This window comes from Lycium barbarum, chromosome 8 (assembly GCF_019175385.1).
Source record: "Lycium barbarum isolate Lr01 chromosome 8, ASM1917538v2, whole genome shotgun sequence".
In the NCBI taxonomy this organism is placed as follows: Eukaryota; Viridiplantae; Streptophyta; class Magnoliopsida; order Solanales; family Solanaceae; genus Lycium; species Lycium barbarum.
This window is the reverse complement of record NC_083344.1, coordinates 79810165-79823555: the sequence shown is the minus strand read 5'-3', so window position 1 is coordinate 79823555 and position 13391 is coordinate 79810165.

Here is a 13391-nt window from a genome sequence, read left to right as displayed (position 1 = left end):
GAATACATTGTTGGCATACCCTCTGTTGGTATTTGTGATTCGGACATACTATTGGCGTACCCACTGTTGGTATTTGTGATTCGGACATACTATTGGCGTACCCACTGTTGGTACTTGTGATTTAGTTATATTATTGGCATACCCACTGTTGGTATTTTGATTCGGATATATTGTGGCTTACCCATTGTTGGTACTTGTGATATTGAGCATGATTATTGACGTTGATCCGTGCATTGCATGCACTCTCATTTTCATGATACACTGCTACATGGCTGATATCCGAGGTTCATCCCGAAATCGTTGCTTCAGTGAAACGGATACTTGATAAAACTCTTTCACTTGAGTGACGTGAGGTGGACGATATCCGATGTTCATTCTGGAATCATTGATTGTGTGAAATGGATACTTGATGAAACATTTTTACTTGAGTGATGTGAGAGGCCGATGTCCGATGACCAATTCCGGAATCGTTGTTGCATGGCTGATATCCGATGTTAGTTCTGGAATCGTTGTTAGTGCATGGACTCCGAGAGTCCCCCAGGGTGGTGCCGGTGAAAACCCCCCGTGGGCAAAGATCCGGGGTCCTGTCTGTTTGTTGGGCAAAGATCCAGGAGGGGTGACACTTGGACTTCGCGAGTCACGCTGGGTTATGCTACCGAGACGTCGATATTTCCGTTCGGAGTACATGTGTACACCGCATTTGCATGGTATTTCATTCATTCATACCATTATTGCATTGCATTGCATTGCATTATGACTTGATTTGAGATGTTTGGTGTTACATTGTGATGTTGGATTGGATTGGATATATTTAGACTTGGCACATTTGGGGATTATACGCTTTACATAGGTAATGACGGATGTTTGGACTTGATTGCATTGTCTTATACTTGCTGGTTTATTTGCTTATCCGCTTTATTATCTGAATTGTGTTAGCTATACTTAGTCGGCCGATGATGCCTACCAGTACTGTTGTTTGTACTAACCTGCACTTTCTGCATTCTTTTATGAATGTAGAGTATCAGGTCGGATCCACTTCCGTGACCCGTGACTGATTGACGCTTCAGCTTTCTCTCGAGTTTCCAGGGTGAGAATGGTCGTCCGCTGACTTTGAAGACTTTCCTATCTTATGTCCTATTTTATTCAGAGACATAGACATTTTATGTATTAGTATTCCAGATTGTATTATTCCCCTTAGATGCTCTTGTATTATTCAGACCAGACCCTGGGGGCGTTTATTGTCATTCCGCACTTCTGTTACTTATATAGCTATATACCGTGAGACTTACGTATTTGTTTTATTCCGTTGCTTAATTTTCATACTTTTACGTATTTATTCATTATTGGGTTGAGGGTTCGCTTAGCGAGGTGGGAAGGTAAGTTCCTGCACGGCCTAGGAAAAATGGGTCGTGACACCTAAAGTCATCTCGGTGTAAGCACCGTTGTCCTAAGACGGCTAATTCCAACCATAGCATTTTCCACTATAATATGAGTTTTATACATATTACAAATACATCACAGCTTTAAACAAATAAAACGATAATAGAGTAGAGTTAGACTAGGGGCGTACCAAGCCCCTAGTTAGCTATTTTCACCCATGTCTAGGCCTTCTGCACACCTCGCTATTTGTTTCTCCTTCGCAGACTCGATTTTGAATTAATTTCCTATTGTGCCTTCGGCCCAATAGGAAGGCTTTGACTGGACCCAAATAGCCATGAGAGTGAGGAGAGGGGGAAAAAGAAAAGGGACCCGGTTAGTTTATAAACACTGATCTTATCACTAGAATAATCAAACTATACATATACAAAAACATAAAAAGTACTCATTTGTTTCTATACTTGCCCCATTTTTATCCTTGAGTGGATTTGTTTTGGTTGGAGATTTCCCAATGGCATGGGGACTAAGTCCTTGCCTTGTATTCCCGATGTCGCAAAAGTTCCAAGGGGCTTCTAAGAACCCCAGGCATGGCTAACACCGAGAAGGCCTGGACGACCCTGAACTACCATAGTTTATCTCAACCAATACATCCAAGCAAGAAGAAAAAGATAGCACAGAACTTAGGAGTGGCAAACACATTTTGAACAAGCTCACAAACAATTAGCTCAAGTGTCACATTCTAAGGACAAACATTCATGTCAAAAACACAACCAATAGCAGCATCTAAGTGAGACTAGAAAATCAGCAAGTATAGAGGTAATGATGAGCAGACTCAGTCCCATGACTGGATGATAATAAGGATACTACACACACAAATTGCTTCAGAGGGGAACACAGATAATGATCAGTCAAGACATGGGCTTGTTCTTGTTAAGATAATCATTGTAATAGAAGGATAAGCTGAAAAAAATCAGGCATATCAAAGCAAATACAGGAGAGTCCATGGTCAAATGTAGATTTTCTTCTTTCCAGAAAACACTTAGCCCAGGACTTGTCATAAAAAAATATTCCAAATGCACTTGTTCAGACAGCCAGACCTATCCATTTATTAAGGTTCAAGCCACTTCCTAGAGGAAACAAGACATGGTTACACTAATTCAAGTGATAGAATACATCCTGTCCCAACTAACACTAAGATACACATGTCCAAGGCAATCTCAAAACAAGCATAGCATTCCCATAGAAAGGGGCCTAGGGAAGGCCTTACAAACAATCAAGGCTCATGGAAGTGTCACTTATCCCAGGTAAAAAGAAGTTTGACAGTACTTGGGACTTTTAAGCACATATTTAAAACTGGCAGTTTCTAAGACTTACCCCTCTTTATTAACTCAAACACACAACAAGCTGGTGCACAAATTAGGGCTACTTGTTAATAAATAAATAAGTTTGAAGACCTTTATTAAAGAGAAAGAGATTCCCAATGGGTAAGTCATATGGACACTCAGTCATAATAGCCTTAAGACAGCTTTGATTCCTAGAGATTATTTTTAGACCTATTTAGACTAACCATGAGCTTTCTTCAAAGAAACAAAAAAGAGGAGAAGAAAACAAGAAATGGATTTGTGACATGATCGCAGTTTTGCAAACAAGGGATTCAATCCTCGAACAAGGAGCAGGCCTCAATCAATAAACTAAAGTGGCAAAGTTTCAGACATCAGTCATGGATGAACAAGTTAAGCAAATGTGGACAAAGACACAGGGCCAACAACAAAATAAATGGCAAATAACACACTTGACACTTAGTCTTCTCATAGGTGGACTCATTCCCATATAATACACTCACCAGCCCCATTTTTTCTTATACGTAACTAACTTTAAACAATGAGGCTCAAAACAAACAGACTCCCCAGATAAAAGAAACTCCCAGAAGGCAAGGTGGGAATCATAAAACACTTAGACTTGACAAGTATTAATAGTAGCTCATTTAGTTCTAGGTGTATCTTCCCCTCCCTTTTAGACATGGTTAGACTGTTCCAAACCACCTATGGCCTTTGTGTGTCCCAAGGTCATGAAGAGAAGTTCTAAAAGAAAGGGATGGGGTCTCAGGGTAAGAAAAAGGAAACAGGATAGGGTGGGGTCATCACCTCCCCATCTACTCCTCATGAATCTCCTTTCAGCAAAAGGGATCCTGGGTTCCACTAGTCATTACCTCCAGTTCATGCCCAGCTCACCTTTCACTCTCCCAAGACCTCTTTCATCTCCTTTATGAGCTCCTCCTTATACCCCAGTGACACCACTAAGGGCCATGGGAATATCTAAAACAACTTATCTCTATCATACAGTTTCCACAATGAACCCATGGGACTAATGTCTAGATTTTAGAGCTCTTTATTACCAAATTCAATTATGACCATTAGGAACATACCCCTTATAAACACATAGCAAACAGTAACAAGCTAATTGACTCATGAAGACTATGTCCAGATTCTAAAGATCCTTATTGCCAAGTAAAAATATGATGTACTAAGAACAGACACACTATAGACACAGAACAAACAACAACAAACTAGTTTTCCCTTAGCAACTTCAAACTAAAACTATGATCATGAAAAGGTCTTTGTTCTTAACCACATTATATTTCAAAAGAGAGAGAGAGAGAGAGAGAGAGAGAGAGAGAGAGCATATTCCCTTTTCCATCAGGATCAAATCACACAAAGAAACATCAACAGACTTCAAACACCATCATTCTTCCTTGATCACCACTCCTTTTAAAGGAACTTAGTTCCCACCATCAAAGGGAAACACAACAGTATCCAAGAAAGCCACACAAGGACAAGCTAAGCAAGATTTACAACAAGGATCCCATTATACTTCCTTCTTTTATCCTTTATCCTTACCTATTAGCATAACTAGGTGACCAGTCCTAAAAAATGAAGTTTTTCTTCACACAAACATGACTCATGGATAGTTTCTGCACATGATTGACCAAACAGACTCACACATGTACACACACACTTCTTATCAAAACTACCAATCTTTAAAACCTTCTTTTTATGCCATTTTTGTCAGAGTAGGTACATCTTATTGTTAGGTTAAGACAAAACATGACAATCACTGCTTGACAAGCCTGTTAAACTAAGTGATTTGCCCATTTTTAGCAAATATAGACCATCTTAGAACTGCTCTGAACCCAGTTCATTTTCGCAATATTGAAGACCTTTTAGATCCAATCACCATACAACCACACACTCCACAGGTCATACTCAGAGATAGGCTCAACAAACTTCCACACCTACCATAAGCAGGACAATCAGACAGAGGCAAGGAAAATGGAATACTTTTGATCAAACTTAAATCCCTTCCGTTCCCCAGAATCATTTTTAAGTCCCTTTTCTCAATATACATTAATTTGACCCAAAGTGCCCAGTGTTCAATCAAGTAAGTAAGACTTAGAGGGAGTAAACAGAGATCAGACCAAACAAAGGCATTTGATTCCCTTATAACCACCAACACCCTTAAGGCCAAGTAGGTTACCAAATAAAACAAGTAGAATTCCACAAAAAACACACAGTAAACTTTCACTTTTTTTTTAGAATCAAAACATCACTAGATAGGACAAACATAATCAGGCTGGGTCTAATGAATATCAATACTTCAACTTCCAAACAAATAACATGAGTAGGTAGGACAAACCATGGTCAAATTAGGTCCAATTCATATCAGGACTTCAACTTCCCAACTTACACATGATCACCTAGGACAAACAATAAGCAGACTAAATCCCTTCATAACTATACTTCCACTTCCCAACTGACACATGATCATATAAGACAAGCAACAATCAAACTAGGTCCAACTTAACAAGACTTCAACTTCCCAATTTGAGCAGGCCTCTTGACCTTCATCTTTAGTTGACTTTCAAACAAAACACATCTCTAAATGAACAACAAACCGGAACATAAGGCAAATAAACCACTCAAAGGGCCTGTGACTTCAAACTAACACCCCTGAAGCAAGCCTATTACATAGGGCACATAGGACTAGACCCATCATGACATTTAACAGACCTCCTTTGAATTCAATTCAAAACACAGGACTTACATCAAGCAAGCACATTAACTTAAACTACATCCCAGACCCCCTCCCCCCATATAAAGCACTTAGTGGTGTTTGAACAAGCATGATAGAATAGAAGATCCAGAGGGAAATCCAAATCAAACAAACTCCTCAACTCAAAACCATAGTCTAAACCACACTTAAATACCATTAGTCACAACTAAACAAGCAAGATCTAAACAGAAGATCTAAATGGAAATGCCAAATCAAAACAAGTATCTCAGCTTAGGCTGTATTCCAAACCACACACAAAAAGAGCACCTAATCATACTAAGGAAACATGATATGAATAAAAGTTCTAAAGGGGAAATCTGAGTTACAACAAGCCTGTCAGCTTAAACTAGATTCTAACCCCCCACATAATCTCATTAAGTAAGCATAATACGGACAAATTCTAAAGAAGAGACAATCATACCAGCACATCAGGTTGAACTTTTGTCCTAAACCACAACAACCACATTAACTAAGCATAGTAATAGACCAGCACATTAACTCAAACCTCTATCCTAAACCACACATAATCACATTGACTAAGTATAATGTAGACAAAATCTAGGTATAAAGGAAATAAGCTAAGACACTAACTTAAACTCTATCATAAACCACACATAATCATATTACCTAAGCATAACATAAACATAATCTAAGTATAAAAGCAATAAACTAAAACACTAACTTAAACTTTATCATAAACCACATATAATCATATTAACTAAACTTAACAGAAATCTAAATATAAAGCAATAAACTAAAAGGTATTTACCTTTTGTGGGTGCAACGAGGTTATACGATGGACTTGGACGCTTTTGTGCTCCAATTCCAAACTCAGGCCACCAAACGCCACACAAACAAATGAAAGACAAAATTTTAGAACTAGAAAACTAAAACCCTTAGGTTGAAACTAAAATTTTTGACTGATGGAACTCTTAAGACTTAAAAATCGAAAGACTTAAAAATCGTAATTTTCAACCTCTTTCTTTCGTTTCCAACCCCTTTTCTCGAACAAATGGGGGGTTTCTGTAAACAAAAACCCCAGAATGCTTCTCAAATCACACACTACCGATGTGGGACTTGTGGATTTACACAAGTCCCAGCTCACAAATCCAACACACGGTCAGATTCAAGGTACAGAAATGAAATCAACGGTCTAGAAGCTTCAATACTAATAACAATGATGATAAAATATATAAAAAGGAAGGGTTGTACCTTCAAGGGTTTGTTTGGCCGATTTTTGGGTAGAGAAAGACGAAGCTATTAATGCTTCATCCTCTCCTCCACACTACACACCCCAAATACGATGGGACAGGACTGAAAAAAGCGGTGGGTGGTTGGAGGAATAGTGGGGCGGCGCTAGGGTTTTACCCATAACCGCCTCCCCTTCTTCTCTTTTGCTATTTGACCCCTAGGGTCTTTGAAATGAATGGAGGAGAGAAGTGTTACTCCCTCTCTTTTAACTAATAATGGACCGGGTCTTAGTCCATATTGGACTGGGCCTGGTCCTTTTATTTTAAAGAGCTGGGCCTGGTGTACATATATATGTACCATGTATATTGGTATATACATGGTGTGTATATATATGTATGGAGGGTCAGGGAAAAATAAAATAATAAAAAAAATAAAACTAATTATTAATCTATTAGGACTTAATTAATTTAACACATGACGCATAAAAAAATCATTTTGCAGCTACTGGTTTTGAATTAATTAACTAGATAAAAGAAAATTAATCAACTACGCAAACTCACACAGAATCAAGATTTAAAGGGTAAAATGGTCCATTCTTTTAATTACTCAAAGTGCCTTGGACAATAAAATGGGGTAAAATTACTCATTAATCTAAATTTTCCTTGATTTAATTAATTAAGCAAATAATTATCCAGAAAGGGTTTTTTTTGCCCATTAATTAATTTCAATAAAAGTATTCCTTGAATATCATTAATTTCCACAAAATTTAAAATACCCTGGAGATTCTTTATCAATTTAAAAAGGGTGAACTATTATCCCAAATAATTTCATAAAAATTACCTAGACCCTTTAGGGTGCGCAGCTGATTTTATTTATTGTCGAAGGACTCCGAGTACTTAAAATAAATTACGGGAAGTAAACAATTAGGTGTCAACAGTATGCGCGTCGACTTTCCTTTCCCACTTCAATGCTAATTCCATGTTGACCAACTTATGGTAATATTTTCATAATATGAAATCCAACCTTTCATCGAATAGGAATGCGTCAATATTCCGTCTTCTCCTATTTGGCATGAAATAAATTTTGGCAGTCTCCAATGTTACACGACAAGGATCAGTTTCTTTGAGTAGTTCCTCTGATACTGTGACTGCTTCACTGGATCCTTCAGAGATCTGTATGGACTTCTGGTTCTTTAAATGGCTTCCTTATATCTCCCTTGATTGTCTTGAGTACATTATTTGTCAAATCATCAAAACATTATTATAAGCTCAATACCTATTATTGAGCTAGCAGGTACTCAACAGACACCAAGATTTTTTGCAAAGCTCTGACATTGATTATACGAAGACATATTCTTCTATGGTGGATGTAATTACCTTCTGGTATCTAATAAATCTAGTAGTTCATGAAAAGAATGATATGCGGTTGATGGATGTTCTCACAACTTATTTATATAGTTCATTGGACCACGATATTCGTATAAAAATTCCTGAAAGAGTCAAAGTGCCTGAAGCAGTCCTGATCGATGAGACTCGTAGCGGATTTAACACTAAGCTGGAGGGTTGGAGACATACTCTGGAGTCTAAAGGGTTTAAGCTGAGTAGGACTAAGACAGAGTACTTGGAGTGCAAGTTCAGTGAAGCACCTCAGGAAGCTGGCGTGGAAGTGAGGCTTGGTACCCAGGCCATCCAGAAGAAAAGTAGTTTCAAGTATCTTGGGTCTATTATGCAAGGCAGCGGGGAGATTGACGATGATGTCACACATCATATTGGGGCAGGGTGGATGAAATGGAGGCTCGCTTCTGGAGTGTTGTATGACAAGAAGGTGCCACCACAACTTAAGGGCAAGTTCTACAAAGTGGTGGTTAGAACAACTATGTTGTATAGGGCGGAGTGTTGGCCAGTTAAGATCTCTCACGTTCAAAAGATGAAAGTTGTCGAGATGAGAATGTTGAGATGGATGTGTGGGCACACTAGGAGTGACAAGATTAAGAATGAGGCTATTCAGGACAAGATGGGAGTGGCCTCAGTGGAAGACAAGATGCAAGAAGCGAGACTGAGATGGTTTGGGCACGTGAAGAGGAGAGACACAGATGCCCCAGTGTGGAGGTGTGAGAGGTTGGCCATGGATGGTTTCAGAAGAGGTAGGGGTAGGATGAAGAAGTATTGAGGAGAGGTGATTAGACAGGACATGGCGCAGTTACAGCTTACCGAGGACATGACCTTAGATAGGAGGGTTTAGAGGACCCAGATTAGGGTAGAAGGCTAGTAGATAGTCTCGTTATCCTTCTTTATTAGTAGTCGCATTATCGCAGTATAATTTCTTGTGCTTTGATTTGTGCTATTATCTGTTATTTCATGTACTTTGATTATCCTATTTTATTTGTGTCGCTTTCGTTATTTGCATTTCCATATCGCTTTGAATTTCTTAGCCTTATCTGACCTTTTTTATGCTTTTTATTGAGCCGAGGTTCTTTCGGAAACAGCCGTCCTACCTTGGTTGGAGTAAGGTCTGCGTACACTCTACCCTCCCCAGACCCCACGTTGTGGGATTTCACTGGGTTGTTGTTGTTGTATTCAAAGTGCCTGAAGCATATAAAATTTCTCAAAAAATGTGTTCAATAAAGCTTCAAAATTCTTATACGGATTTAAACAATTAGGATGGATATGGTACAATCGGCTTAGTGAGTAATTTCTAAAGAAAAAGTACAAAAATGATTCTATTTGTCCTTGTGTTTTATGAGAAGGTTTGGATCAAAATTTGTCATATTAGTTGTGTATGTTGATGATTGTAATATCATTGGCACTCCTAAAGAGCTTAAAAATGAAGAGTGATTGAATAAAGAATTTGAAATAAAAGATCTTGGTAAGATAAAATTTTGTCGACAAATGATATGTTTGTCCATTGATCAACATAAAATGAAAAAGTCTTAAAATAGTTTTACATGGATTAACTACATCATTTTTGTACCCTGATGGTTATGAGATCGTTTGACATAAATGGAGATCCATTCTGACCTCAAAAAAAAAAATGACGAAGAGATCATTGGTAATGAAACTCCATATCTAAATGCAACTCGAGCACTAATACATCTTGTCAATGATATCCGACTAGATATCTCTTTTGCAGTAAGCTTATTAGCAAGATTCAACACATCCTTAAAAAAACCTTGTAACCACTCTCTATGTAATAGAATAAATTTCTAAAAAAAATGCAATTGTATAAATCGGGGCATGAGATGTGATGTATGACGCTTGAAAGAAAGAAGAAAGTTATCCTATCTTATCTCTCTTGCGTTCATCTTTTATTGCTACATTGAGCTTGATATCTTTAACATTGAATTGAACACTCTTGATTTTGTTAAGAGAGAGGAACAAACTTAAATTTAAACAAGGTCATTTAATAAGTAACTAGATGTAACAATATATTTACGATAATTGTGGATTAATAATTTGAAAAGTGTCATGACCCAAAATCTCAAAATCCATTGAGGGCACCTACCCAAACCTGAAGTGAACCCAAGTAAAAGGCTAAAGTCTTCTAACATAAGTTAGAAGCGGAATTGAAAGGAAACAACCCATAAGTCAATAATAAGTCGCATAACTCATATAAAGAGGTCTAAGTCATACATCTTCCCAAAACCATGAAGTCATAAGTACAAGAGCTACTAAATCTGGAATACAAGTTTGAAATACTACAAATACTGTCCAAAAGATAAAGAAAGAAAAGTAAGATAGAAATGGAGTCCAGTGCTACGGAACAGCCAGCAGCTCACACTAAACTCCAAGTAATGCCTCAACGGTCGGCGGGAACTGGTCCACTACTCGTACTAGGTACATAACCTGCACACAAAAAGGTGAAATAAGTGTAGGGTGAGTATGGGGAAACACGTGTACACAACAGATCATGAGGGTTGGTCCTTCTGATACTTACCTCCACACTTCATTAGTATCCAATTATATAGTTTATAACTGTCACAACCCAACTAGGGGCCGCGACGGGTACCCGGGCTAACCACCGAGCACCACTAGTTCTATTTCTCATCATGCTCATTTAATGCTCTCCTATCACATTTATACTCAAATCGTAGGAAAATCATAGTTTATATGAAAACATAAGTACGTTTATATACATATGCCTCACGACCATCAAAATAATATATACATACATAATAGCATCTCGTGAGACCATCCAACCCACACTGCGTATCTACGAGCCTCTACTGGAGTACTAAACATACGGACGGGACAAGACCCCGTCATGCCCAAAAATACATATACATGAATATACGCAAAAGAATGATCAAGCACCTCCGGAACAAAAGGAGTGCTTGCAATGAGCTGACAACCACTACGGATCTGGGTCGAGCTCGCCTCCCTGTCTACCTGTGGGCATGAACACAGCGTCCAAAGAAAACGGACGTCAGTACGAGCATTGTACTGAGTATGAAAGGCATAAACAATGAAATAAGGCAATAATATAAAAGAAGTAACAACATGGAATATATGTATCTGACTGTCAAGTATAAGGGGATAATGCATGCTTGCTTACTCATAATCATCATCATGTCATGTATGCACAAATGTATAAGCTGCCCGTCCATATAGGTACGGTGTGATAATGTATAAGCTGCCCGTCCATATCGATCGGTGTGATAATCATAACATTAGCCTGCATCCAGGCCTCTCGCGTCCGGCGTATCATCTCATGCCGCCCACTAGTGGTGTCTGCCCATGCCATCTGGCCATGGTGTATACGCTGCCCGCCTTGGCGGTGACTGCCCGACCATATAGGCGCGGTGTAAATCATCATCACACATGCTCATCATAATATACTTATCGTAATGCATGCATAAGGCTCAAGGACAACTATACTTTATCGGGGTGACGTAAGGTCGTGATCCCCCGATTTCATTATGGAGCATTCATTGACATTCTGCCTCACCTTGAAGGAATCAAAATATAAGGTGAGTGTACACAATAAATAACACCGCTTACGTTATAGGATCCATCATATCATACATTATAAGGCTCGTGATATATCTCTTATCTCATGTAGCTATTCATGGATAGACTTTTAGCTTTTCGGAATATAAGAATTCATGAAAAGGAAAGAAGAGTCACGATATAGGATTCATGCCATTAGAAGGAAAGGACTAGCCTCACATACCTTTCTTGTTTAATTAGTCTATCGTTCGCTTGTTCTCCTTCAATGTCACGTTTCTACCTTCAAGAGAGAATTTGCATCAACGTTAGTTTAGTTGACTATAAGAATGCGCTACTATTTCTAGGGAAAATTGGGTAGCATTTCCTTTGTTTATACTACTTTCCCCACATTCTATACCAACTCCCAAACGCTCACAACAACATTCACAATATGACAAACAAAAATCGTCATTTGTATACATTTATCACAATTCACCACTTTTCTTCAATTTCTCCACAATTGTGGTTATGGCTCATCATCGCGTTTTCTCACATATAATACTTATTTCATGGTCTGAACGTCATTTATAACATATTCATAATCACAACACGCCAACATTCATGATTCCATCCAACTACCATTCAACCATGACACTATTCACTCATTTATGACCCATTTTCTATATCTTTCTACAATTCAAGTGTCTTAGCCTTCCAATACCTTAAACAACATGGTATGGTCATGAAAATTACCTTAGATGATGGTTGAACAAGCCTTGAAGGGAAATACTCTTCTAGCACCAAAACCCTACTTCACTTCCCTTGAGTTTTCTTGAGATAGATGAACATTAGCTAGGTTTCTGTAACACCCCGTACCTTTAACCTAAGCTTTGACCATGATCCTAGACTTAGAAAACCAGATAAAGAATGTGGGAATTAGAAATTTCCTCTTCAGCTGTAAGATGGTGGTTTACGCCCATGAACAGTGACCGTATTTCAAGTTTACGGGCCGTAAATCAAATCGTAAACTGGTAGTTGAATGTCATATGTTTAAATACGGACCGTATTTCACAATACGACCCGTATTTCAAATCGTAAACTGAAACCAAGGATTTCTGAGCATTCTGGAATTTGGCAATTTGATGTCAAATGGTTAAATACAGACCGTATTTCAAAATACGGCCCATATTTCAAAATGTATTTGGAATTTGGGAAAACTTCCTTCATGAAAGTTGTAGATCTTTGAAATACCTTTCCAACGGTATATTATGGGGGTCAAACGGACATCTGTGCAAAGAGTTATGGCCATTTTACTGAAGAGACGCAGTGTTGTCCGTATTTCAAAATACGGCCAGTATTTCAAAATACGGCCCGTATTTTGAAATACGGCCAGTATTTAACTGGGCCGAAAAATGAATTTTTCCAGAACAGTATATATTCGTCCATATCAGTTCAAATCATTATTTTTCATTCCTTCAAGCCCTAGAACGACTTCCTACCCTCTTCCATCATCAAGAACATCAAGGTAAGCCTACTCTAATTATTCCAACTCAATTCTAATACCTATCCTTGTAATCTAAACAAGAAATCATCATTCCAAAACTATGGTTTTCAAGAAAACCTATCTCAAGGTTCAAGAATTCAAGATTTTGGAAACCTTATTCAAAGCTCAAGTCTTTAATTCAAGTTTTGGAGCGACTAAGGTATGTAGAACTTCCATCCACATGTGGGAATCTCTACGTTCTTCCCCATGCTCCGTTTCTTGATATCCATGAAGTTCAAACCCTA